This window comes from Megalops cyprinoides, chromosome 10, assembly GCF_013368585.1.
Source record: "Megalops cyprinoides isolate fMegCyp1 chromosome 10, fMegCyp1.pri, whole genome shotgun sequence".
Classification (NCBI taxonomy): Eukaryota; Metazoa; Chordata; class Actinopteri; order Elopiformes; family Megalopidae; genus Megalops; species Megalops cyprinoides.
In genome coordinates, this window is record NC_050592.1 from 16162775 (window position 1) to 16175780 (window position 13006).

A 13006-nucleotide genomic window follows, 5' to 3' on the forward strand; every position below is an offset into this window, starting at 1 on the left:
GTTTGAGTGTTGACAATATATAATCTGTGGCATAACTTTCCTGTGTGACACTCTCCGCAAAACCTCCTGGGTCACACTTGGCCTCCTGCCTAAAATACAGACCTATGGCAGATTACATGTTCTCTTTCTTACTAAAACAGCAATCCAGATCAGCTAAGAAAGTACTGACATCCCTTCTCTATATATCATCATGTTCCTTTTCTCTGCCTGTCATTCATTAAATCAACAACAACAAAAAAAAATCTACCACTGCTGATTTCTGAACAAAGGCAAAGTTCTCAGTCTTTCCCTGAGAAAGACCTACTAATTTATTCTTTCCATGATCCTCAAACAATGCCTTTCTTGTATAGTAACCACTGTGTTCTTCACGGCTTGCCTGTCTTTTCAGAAATAGTTTTAATTCAACAATGTGAGTATTGTTTTATTTGTGTTCTCTGTTTTCTGGGATGGGACTGGAAAGGAAGCACAGTAATGTGTTTATTGTGCTGCCGAACATTTTGAAATTATGCGTTTACTGGAAGAGCACGTTTCCATTTTGCGCTGTAAGTCGTCTTTTGTCTTACGAGATTAAATGATTTGAGGAACGAACACAGAAAAAAAGGTCCTTGAATGAAGACCTAACAAAGCACAAAACTTGGGATACAATTGTCAAAATACAGTAAAATGTGCCAAAGGCTCTGACCATGTTTTGCTGCCGCACCCTTAGTCTTCATGCTGGGTAATTGGCAAGGGTGTTTCTCACAGTTTATCCAAGTGTAAGGCAGGCGGTATAGGCCCACCCGCATGAGCGATGCTGTTGCAGTTCTGTAGGGCCGCACCAAGAGGCCTCTTAAGTGGGAGCTGGAAGACTTGAATGAAGGGAATAACAAACACCAGAGATCCTCTGTGAGGAAACAAAACAGTACGGCCCCACAAAGGAGGAGGCGGCGCACAGAGAGTGGGGGGAATTATCCGTCATTTCCCTGGGTCTCCCTAGACCCCTGCAACTCGGAGAGGGAGGATCACTGGAGCTACTCATTAAGGGAAAAAATTATGCTTAATAAAATGTTATACCAGTGATTAATCCTTTGGGGTTCCACAGCAATTTACTGGTTTCAAGAGATGCGTTTTACATATGGAACATAATAATGAAACTTCAAAAGGAAAGAATGCACAATGCCAGATTCACTGCATTAAATATATAATTCTTATTTTTTTCGCTGGGCATATTTCTCTTGACACCAAGGAGAAGAGGCATGAGGGTTCATTGAAATGTATGAATTTTTTCACTATTTTAAGAAGCTGTCAAAATTTTGATTTTAGAGCTTGAAGCGGGCATATAATTTAGGTTTCAGAGATTAATGGGTGATTTGAAGACAAGAAGGAGAAAATACTGTCTTAAGATACTTGACTTAAAACTCAATTTTCAAAGTTTCTCAACTATTATGCCTGAATATAAATTAAAATTAAACAATTTCCTCTTATTTTATCACATATCGTTTTCAGCCTGCTACCCTGATATAAAGCTGTCATCATGGCGAGAACAGGTTTATCAGTAATCTCATCACTGGGAGTGACATGAATGCTACATTTAAAGCTCATTGTTTCAGTTGCCCCTGATATTTACACCTGTCATGTTCAGTCATTTAGGAGTGTAATATCTGAATAATTAAGTACAAAGATAGCTGTTAAATGCAGTGAACTAGCTGAGAAGATTGTGTAGCAGAATATAAAATCCAAATCTTGCATCTTGTTTAAAATTATGATTACAACCGAGTAATTGCTCCAGCGGAGCCCATCGATGAGCCTGTGGTATCAAGCTGCACATTGAAAGCCCAGCGCCCTCAGACTGCATAATGCCCTGTACGCTAACCCTGCCGCGATAGAGGGCCATTACCACACATGCCAGCAACGGAGACTGCAGCTTTCATTTAGTCTGAACCATCGCTTTGTTTCGGAGATGTAATGAGACTGAGGAACCTGGGGAGAAGATGGGATATTTGAGGAGTTATTCAAACATTTGCGAAACTAATAACAACCCTAAATCAAGCCAGATGCTGCACATTTACATTTCTTACTCTCTTTAAACCTGCAAACATGGATTTTGGAATTGTAAGGATGGATTCAAAACACTTTTCACTAGAATGCATGTATATTTCTAAAATGGTTAGTTCTGTTTTCATGCAGGTATACAGCAAGTACAACCATGTACTTTTTGTCCAAAAGAAGTAGAGAAATTCAGTAGTTTGTCAGTTTCCCCCCACATTTACCATTGGTTACTCTGCTAGAATTTTTGTGGCTGAAGAATTTACTCATTCTTGAGGGAAGGTATTACATTATGCCATTGGTGTAAAGCAAGCGGTGTCCTCATGTTCCATGGGTTTCTGATTTTAATTTCATCTCAGGTCTTGACGTGATCATTGGTTGGATGGGAGAATTAATCATCTCTTTTCCTAGTTTGAGATATTTGTAACATTCAAATCAAATCAATGTGGAACATACTTTATTGAAGGCTGTTTATTTATTTAGATGTCCATGTAGTTCTACCTTCCCTGTGCAAACACTGATTCATTCAAAAAAGAAATTCAACAGATTTTTGTCAGTTTTTTTCTTTCTATCCTAAAGAGTTCAAACTAGAGGAGGTGTAGATGGCAATTTTAATGAGATGGACATGGTTGCAAGTGACTCTCACTCAGTCAGTCAGACATCTTGGTTCTGACCAGGGAATAGAACAGAACCACATATACACATTCATACAAAAGCAAAAAAGGAAAATAACCCATGTTTTGAAATTTACATGAATTATTTTAGTGTAGATGCATTGCCGTATTAGCTTTCTGGCTGTTTACTAGCTAGCTAACTACCAAGCTATTTGTGTAATGAAATAACTGCTGCTAGCCACTCTAGAATCAAATGATAGGTAGATAGTCTGTATTCATCAAATGCTGGTGTTTTGCATATGCATACCAATCTTAACATTGCCAATGAAAGTAGGTAAAGTCATTAACAGACTTCCACTTTTGTCATCCTTAGTAGTGTGTTTTGCTGAATGGATGACCTCCCTTTTGCTGTTAAGACTACTCTCAAGTCCATCACTCCTTATTTTTTCCTCAGAATTCATTGCCAGGTAGTAACTATCAAGCTCAATTTGTGTCCAAAAGCATACTCTGCATCTCAAGATGCAGATTTGCCAGTTTCTGTAGCTACTACCAAAGTGCAGCAGAGCTGTGTATTGTTCTGTAGACTGTTACAAATGTATGTCCACACTGCTGTGGTCACCATTATACTCTAAGGTCACTACTATAATAGGGTAGCGGTCTGTCTCTTTTCAGTAAAAAGTGTCAGATACATTTTCCCCAGATCCATAGACAGACATAATCATTTAGTATGATACACACTGTAACACAAACTCGCATGCTTGACATGCATGCATAATTGCTGTTACAGTATTTTCAACAGAATTGTGCAATAGCTCCATGCAACACATGTACTGCATGTCTTCAGTAAATTTGAATACATTTTAGTCATTCTGAGCAAAAGAATTTTTTTTTCCATTCATTGCTGTATGTTCACATTATTACAGTGTGAACATACAGCAATGAATATAAACACCAAGCAAAATTAGAGAAACTCAGGAACATCTTTGTCATTGCTGTGCTGGCCAGCATGTCACCATGGCAACTCAACTTTCTGTGTTAGGCACAGTGGTGTTCTTCAGCATGTGTAAAGGGGTTGTAGGCATGTGTTGTATAAATTGCATGCCTTCATAGTGCCTTCATACATCATGGGACCTAAATTAAACACTAGCAGGGCGAAGTGCCACAAACATGCTTCCTGAGGTACAATATCCAGGTAGACATGAATTATGCATTTCTTGCATGTTTTGAAGGTAAGCTCTAACCAGTTTCTTTAGCTATTAAGGGGACTGGAAGTGAAGTATCCCTCTAGTTGGCTGGAAATCTCTTCCAGTTGTGATATTTAGCCATTTAACTATGACGTGAGTATAATGGAAGACTTTGTGTTTACTACTCATTTTGGAAATGTGAGCTAACTCGGCTAAAGGGGGAGTGATCCCCCCCTCCCCGATATAATAGCTTTTTTTACCTTCATATGTTGATGACTAGTGACTATCCACCTCTAGAAGTCTAAAATGGTAGATAAACACTCCTTACCATTTGCATGATAAAACATAATCATGTCTTATCTGCCATCAGATCATAAAAGTAATCGTGTTCAGCAAGTTAACTACATTACAGGAAGGGATAGTTATGCTAAACCAAGAATGATAGGATTGCTAGTTAGCATCTAGTTAACAAATTAGCTAGGCCTAAGCTGTTAAATAGTGCATTTTTATTTAGGTTTATTTATTACCATTAGTAGGTAGCTAGGCATAAGTGCATTTTACATATTGTATAGGCCTGCCATGAGGCAAGTGAATTGTTTTGTGATGCCTAATAAACTACCTACCTGACTCTGAGAAATAGGAGAGGGATGTTTATAGCCCTGCTGTAACAGCTTCCTGCATTTCTCAACTATGTGAAAGGTTTCTGCAAAAAGTCCACATAAATTGACGTTTGTATTTTGCTATATTGGATACATGTATAGTAATGTTGATGTTTTGCAATTTGGAAAGCAAAAAAAAAAAAAAGAAGAAATATATTTAGTTAAAGATCAAGGGTCAGCTACAGTAAATATAATATTTTGCTTGTATGATGATGTGACTTTAAATTCCTTTGACATTATTTTTTTCATGCATTGCACAGTTCCCCCACATACCCCAGTTTGAACCACTGTGCTTATGTAACTAACTTAAAAACCATAGATTAAACTCATGAATTAATCAGGCAACAGAAAATATTTAGCTATGATTTTTCTGAATGACTGGAGGCTCTATGCTTAAATATATAGTTAATTAAGGTAACTAATTTTCTCCAAAACATGCCACTCCTTGGAATTGTAACTTTTTAACTTTGTTACCAGTTATATCCTGGTGACATTTATTTAAGCCTGTGTGCAGCGAGAATTTTGGTTGCAGAGCAGGGAGGTTTTTTTGCATAGTGCCTGCCATTTCAAATTTTGTCATTGATTGGGAAATGTAATTTGTTGTACTGCAGAAAAGGTAAATTTACAGTCTCCTGTCGAATTGGGTTTCATTGAGTTTCTACACGATGCACCAGATGATGCACTCTGGTGTGTACATATAAACGGATACCGCGCTATTCATTACGTCTGCCCCAGAATTGTCTCTTCCTTAAAACATTGACGTAACTAAATGAGGTTCCGGACACCTCGCTGAGTTTGAGGGAGAGAGCTGAAGGTCAGGCACCTTAGTGGAAATGGGTTTATGTAACACTCAAAAGAACATTAGATTTGAGTGGTTTCATTTGAAGCTCGTCAGTGGTTAGAGCCATTTTATTTGGGCCAGCTGAATGAGATGAGCAGGTAGCAAAAACAATTTCAAAATTGATTGCTCATTTTTTTTTTTTTCTCCCATGTTCATTACGCATCATCATTTGCTTGCCTAATTAGACAGACATGTGATCAAGAGTTGCAGTGTTTCTTTTTTTGCATTTTGCTTTTGTCATTAGTTTGCAGTGTAAGCAGTAATGCTTGTGCATGTCACTAATAATATACCAGGTACATGAGTCGAATGTTGAAGGGATATTGGAAATTAGTCCATTAGTTATTTTAGCAGTGACTTGTGACAGGAATTGTTGGGCTTTTCAGGCTTTTTGGCTTTTGCATGATTTATCAACAGTAAAAGTAGTTAAAAATTTTTGAAAATTTTAAGACCAAAATTATGCCGTAAGTGATTTTATATTCAACCCAGAATGCTTTCTCTATCAGTGTGTCCCTGTAGTGGCTTCAGGAGGCAAATGTGAATGTTGCCAATGTTCCAGTAATTGTGCGTCATCTTCAAAAATACATTTTTCGCCCTCAACTAATAGCTTTAGTAGTAATACCAGAGGTTATTCTCTGCCAGTCCGACCAAGCATGTAACCAGATGATTTTATAATTAATGAAATGTGAAGTGCATTTCGCTCTCAAAATGTTTTGCTGTGGAATGGGAGGTCAAACGTAGCTGTAGCTCTGGCTCTTTGCTGTTTGCATTGAAACACAACCTTGAGGCAGCACCGTAATGTGTGAAATTACCTTGAGTGGGAATCTCGCATGTTTTATCTTCCTGCATAATTTAGAACTTGCTAACTATAGATGGAGTGTCATTAAAGTCCAAGATGCTGGTGGTATGTCTTGGTGACCTGCCTGAGAACCAGTCCCACGTTCCTGCCAGTCTCTCTTGAATTTGGAGCCAGTAAGAACTTGGTGTTGAGATGATGACTGCTGTAACGAAAGAAATCCTAAAGCAATCAGCTTTACTGAATCAGATATCATTGAGTTGGCTGTCAGAGTGGCAAAGGAGAATGGGATACATGGGGAATGTTAGTTCCATTTTTCCCTTTCCTTTTTGTATTTTTTAAAATATAGTTAATAATGAGTTCCAAATGTTTACTATGAAAACCCCAGGGAGGCCACACTTTGCTAAATAAATTCATACATTTTTGAAATGTTTCTGCAATAGACAGGCCATGATTACAAACTGAATTTTAAAACATGAGCCCATATGTTAATGTTTCTTAATGCAGGAAGTTTAAAAGGAAGAAGTGTGTTTGAAGAGGAGAAACATTATAATGTGAAAATGAAGGCTTTGGTTAGCTGCAGCAAATTGGGTGAACACCACTGTGGAATGAGCAGACGTGAGAGTTTACCATACATACCTCTTTAAAAAAAAATGTACAAATGCATCATGTGCACTACTTGCTTAATTAGAGCTGAGCCATTTCTATTAAAATTTACCAGGGTATAAACCATAATGTGGTGTGTACGGTCAGATTTACATGCTGTTAAAACTGGATCCAGAATACGTGGTAGATTGATTTTTATTTCCTCTTTTAATCACTATTTGTGTTTCTCTTATTTTCTTTATTGTTTATCTAATGTTGAATTGCATATTTTGGCATTGTTAGGGTTAAACATACAATGCTTTTATTGAACTGTTTAAAGTGTGCTCTGAGAAATGTACTATGGCTTTGGGAAATAAAATTTCAATTTAGGTATTTATGGCCTTGGGAACTCCATTTTGAGTATTGCTGCTTCTCACTCGAGACTTAGACTCAAGTCCTTTTTTACCCAATTTAGGAAGACTCACATATTCAATATTTTTTCTTTTTGGCTCGGATCATTTAGATCCTTTAGGGTAGATACATAAATAGCATTTTACTGTAATTCAGATTATATTATTTTGTTATTGAGGCAGGAGAAGGAAGCCAATCATAAACTGGAAGGCAAAGACATAGCTGAACTAATAACTGCAATTGAACACAGTCCTAAATCCGTACATGGAACGTCTTTAACGTTAGGTGGTGGATGGTGGCTGGAGTAGGACTCACTTGTGAGTCTCTTTGGATAAAAACGTCTGCCAAATGAATAAATGTAAATGTATAGGCCTCCTGACATGCCAAAATTTTTGTTTCGATTCATCATCATGCTGCTTGTACCAACCCGCTGTGACTTACAAACTAACTATTACAACATGGTCAGTTTCATCGGTTGCAGCACAGCACGTACAGCACAGCATGTACTAAAATCTCCATCACATTCCTTGTGCTTGCTTAAGAACTTCTATCTGTCACAGATACAGTTTGGGTTAATACTGAGAACTACTGAGGACTCTGAATTGCCTGCCCATGATGTTATTTGCCAAAAAATAATAAACCTACAGAAACTCTGCAACTGACTATGTATGCATGCATGTTGTATATAATAGCTAATGCCTATAGCTTTATACATTTGATTGTTCTGAGAAAATGGAATTGAGGTATTTCATTAGAAGCTGAGGGGTTATCATCATAAAGGAATTTGTGTCCTCCCCCATTAAAGGGTAGCCATTCCCACAGCAATTACATCAGGCCAGAGGAAAGGTTATCTGAGGACACAGTGCACAAAGTCTGAAGATCATAGATATGCTGTGTGTCGTGTAATTTACAGCTGATAAGAAATTGTGCATTTCTAATTTATTATTTCTGACTATGTTGTGATGTTGAGGTGGGTGCACCTTTGTGAAACATGTCTTTGAACATACAGTGCAGGACATTTGCCAGTCAGCTTTTGGAGAACTGTCATATGGGCATTACTTCCTTATGTCTGAATCAATCCTTTGTTTTTGTTTATTTTCAAAAATATTTTTACATTTTTGAACAGCTTTAATTTCAAGCTCCAGTTAAATGATAATAGTATGATAAATTATTAATATTCTTTCAGAGAACAACCCTAGGTGCTCTTCAACTATTCATGCATTTGACAGTATAAGCAAACAAGTCTAAATGTATTTTGTTGACACAGTATTCTAGACTAGAGACTAGGGACAGTGGTGATCAAACCGAGAGAGGAAATGTCACGGCACATTTTGGGGGTGAAGGAACAAAAAAGTTGCAGTCGTTTCCCATCCCCCAAAATGTCTGCATTCTACAGAATTCTATATTCACAGCTTGGTGCATGCAGACCAGCAACAACAACATAAAAAAAAACATCTATTAGTAACTGCCGTGCTGCTTGATTAGCAGACGTGGAGTATTTGGCATGGTGCTGGGCTTTCTGGAGATTGGGAGAAATACCCATACTGGTACCTCCTGATACAATACAGCAGCTCTGTAGCCATACATCCTGCTTGTCTCCCACTCTGCACCCCCCCGCCTCGTCTCCCGTCGTTATCCCCCCCTCCACTTGCCTGGACTCTGACCAGCTGGCTTCATTAGGCTCCTCACCATTCCAGATCTGCTGGTTTTGTCTGTTGCACATTTTTAGACTGTTTTTTTTTTTTTATCTTAAGCACTGTCCATCCTGGACCCTCATAAATATTTTCTTGGCGGTCCTGCATCTCCACACTGGCTGCTAATGAAACGATTTGTGTGTCCATTGTACATTTGTGCTTTTTTTAATTAATCTTTGTGTTCGGCGCTTTTAGGATCCACATTGTGGTGAGCATTGGGATGCGTTGAATGCATTTTAATGGATTTAGAGAGGGAACCATTTAAATTTCGACACATTCTAACTGTGATGGTTAAGGCACAAGATGTATATTCAAGCATACATGTTTTGATTTTTTTCCACAAGGTAATTCTGCAGTGTGTAATTCACTTAATTGAGTCATAGTCAAATGTTAACGTCAAAATACCCGTTGTTTCTAAAGGCCATCCACACCCTCAGAGTCAACCATCATTGTTGCTGTTAGCTGTTAAAATGTTTGATTTCCTTTCATAGCTGCTATTAGTTTACCTGCACAAATGTCCTACGTAAAAGTTTAAAGTGAAGCTTTACTTTTAGGATATTATAGACTGCACACTGGTATTTCTGAGGGCGGCATGTGCGAGGCTGGTGGCATCAGGTAAGTAAAGCTGAGAGTGGTGCCATTCCTCATTGATGAAGAAGCTGGCAGCCACATGGCGTTAATGGTCACTCCATTTACAGCACTCCCTTTCTCTGGGAGAGCAGGACAAATTGTACCACAGCTGCTTTAAGAACAGAGATTAATTTGTCAAATAATTTGCTGCGATTTGTCAGGGTTTGGTGTGCACATGATGTTTGTGTTGTCGATGGGGGTATGAAGTCTTGTTTAGGTCCATGGGATCTTGGCTTTAATACTGCAAGATGCTCAAGTGTTTCTGTCCGTTGTAGGCCATTGTAAAGATAGGGAACCAATGTATACATGAAAAACATCCAGAAATGCTTTGATCTTGTGTTTCGCTCAAGTGTGAGCCACACAGTTTTAACAGGCCTCATTACTATCAAAAGAATAGTATAGCTTCAAATAATTGTCACAGGATGATTTCTAAACACACCGTTGTTGGTAAATGTCCCAAATACCTACACGTGTTCTGTTCAGATAAAGAAGCAGATCCGATGTTCATAGCAAAGTCAGGAAGGTTTATTTACACAGCCGGCCATGGGAACAACAGCATGGAGCAGAAGTTTGACAAGTATAGGATTTAGTTCTTTTTTTTATACAGTTACAGAAGGTACATTTACATCTGAGTTACAGCGACCAGAGGGGGTGCTGTTTTTGATTGGTTTTGTGGAGTTGTGCATTGCTAAACGGCTCCCTCTCTAAATGGGTCTCTTCTGAACCTTGTTACCTAATTGGCTCCATAGGGTTCAAACTTTGGAAGTGAGGTCCATATATGGTCATGGGGAACCGCGTGTTCCGCAGACTGTTATCGTCAAGAGGCGCCTTTTGGCTCCACTCGGATGTAGCGGCATCGCTTTGTATTCTAATACACATCGCTTGTCTCCGGATCAAACGCCATGCCATTCCACAGAACTGTCTCCTATCACTATCAAATAGTTCAGATTCGTACTGTACACAACATTAACTCTAAAACATGTCAAACATGCTTAAATGCCTTTATCTGTGCAGGCTGTAGAGGGCACATTTAGTGCATATAACTACTGAAACAATTCAGATCGGTAACTTGGTCATGGGTACACCAGCTGACCTGCAAATTGGACCTGCAAGTTAAAAACTAATTTCCTTATCAGTTGTATACGCCTTATGTAAGGCTAAGTGACTACAAACAATGGCTTTTTAACATGCAATTAATGGTCCTACAATGGTATCTCTGACAACAGAGACAACCACCAGGAATCTGTTCAGGGTAAGTAAAGGTTGCATCAGATGTTGGATGTAGACCCTAAACAATGTCTTACCCATAGAATCACAGGGTGGAGTCTATTTTCATAAGCCTCAACATTCTGTTGAACATAGATTTGGTAGAGCATATAAAACAACTAAGGTGTGGCACATTCAGTGACATTCCCAGTAATATCTTGTGGCTGTAATAGTCTTTATAACGTGGCTAAGCAATGCTCTAAATGGCAATGTATTTTTATGATGTTTCTCTCACTGCAGACTGAGATCACCTGCCATGTACTTAACCATGTAAATAGAATTCATAAGCAATTTTTACATTTAAAGTTTAAACTAGTTTGATAACTCAAACCAATTCTATCACAGCCATTTGAAACAGAGTGTTCTGTAACATCCTGCAAAAATAGTCACAGCCTTAGCATGGTAGGCACTGTGGGAAAGATTCCTTGGGTGCTGTATTACTTCATTTATTATGTTATCGACACTTTATTGTATACAAATAAATAAGTCATAAAAGTAAATAAGTAATGAATTTCAACACAGGGTACATAAGCAGATGTATATCAATTATTCATGAGAAAATATACAAACATATTATTTAAAAAATCTGCAAATGTATCCTCATGTTTTAGCTGTGATGTGATGTGTACTTGCCAAATGATTCCAGTGGTACTGAATGTGCAGCTGACATTTACATGTGGTGTTTTTTCTTGCTACTGTAACGAAACTATAGTAAGTCTGATTAGTCCTGTAGCCGTACTATTTGTTTCTGCGAACTGGTGTTTGCAAATTATTTATCTGATGGGTTATTTATGACATTCATTATTTATTTATTTGATTATTTAGTAAATTATTTATCCACTGAATTATTAATTCATCTTCATGACATGTTTTGCATTATTTATAACTTAATTTTGAGATTATTATTATGTAGTTGCTGCATTGTTATATGGTATGACTGCATTTTCACATGAGTCAGACAAGGAAATTAAACCCACCTCTCAGGCTATTTTATCATTATTAAAGTAGAGACTGAGTTGCACCAGTGATATTGTGTGTATTGCCCAGTTCTCAAATTCAAAATAAAAAACACATATTTCTTGTCAAGGAGAGTGCAAAGTATAAATAATAGTTTCTCTTTTTGAAGTTGCTCAGAGAAAGGCCAAAATAGGATTTAATACAAACATAATTTTGAGACCCACAATTTAATGGAAATAAGGGCAAAACCCACCCCCTCCAGGAAGATCATGATTAATGATTATTAGGATAGCACTGAAATGCACACAGGGTGATCGATTGAAGGGTAGTTAGTGGGTAGTCATGGACCAGTCTGACAATGAGTTCTGTGACATAGCAAAACTACATTGTTTTTGTTTGTGACAAACTCGGGCCTGTATTCAGATCTGTCTGCATTACATTTTGTCCTTAACTCTGAGCAAGCAAATTCAGAAAATACTACTGTATGCCATTTTGTTTTTGCACAATATTATGGGTTTAGCAGTAGATGGTAACTCCAGGTGATAACATTTCAGATAAGCTGAAACTCGTTCAACATTGACTTGTAACAAACTAAAATCTCTTTAAATGTAAATAGTGGATTTAGTGTGGTCGCTGGATTAGGGTATAACATTATGAACCTTCTGTTGTATTTATGATTTAAAGAAGTTTCCATTATTAAGTGTAAGAGCCATAAAACAACCATATAAAGTATCTTATTAATACATCATTGTTCCTGTTTGAACCATTTAGGCTGTTGTCATGTGACATGAGGAAGATTACACAGATCAGAGTTTTACCACTGAAGAGAATATTCTCATAATGTGTCTGTCATGTTCAGTTAGGGAGTCGGGATCTCAAGCAGACTTATGCCTTAGGAAAAGTCCCTTGATGATGCAGTGCCATTATCAAGATATCAGGAAGTTTTTTCCCCAAATTGTTTTTTGATCTGCCCAGTATCATACTTTTACACATGCATATGTACAGATGTATACATTTATGTATACATCTGTACATATGTATACACTGAATACTGCATTCAGTATGGATCAAATATTCTATGAAATGTACAGCTTTAATGGGTAGCTTTTTAAAAATACCTGTGTGCCTGTGTAATTTAATTGGTTTTGCTCAAAAGGCTGTAAGTGTTATGATTTGAATTCTATACAGTCTTCTTTTTCAGTAGAAAAAAATTATACTGTTGAAAAGTTTTGTCTCCCAAATTTATCACAATGGAGATCTTGTTATCTTCAATGTTAAATCTGAAGTGGGCTAATCCTTTTAACTGATACTCAGTGTTAGGATCCATGAGAGCAGATTCCATGCTTT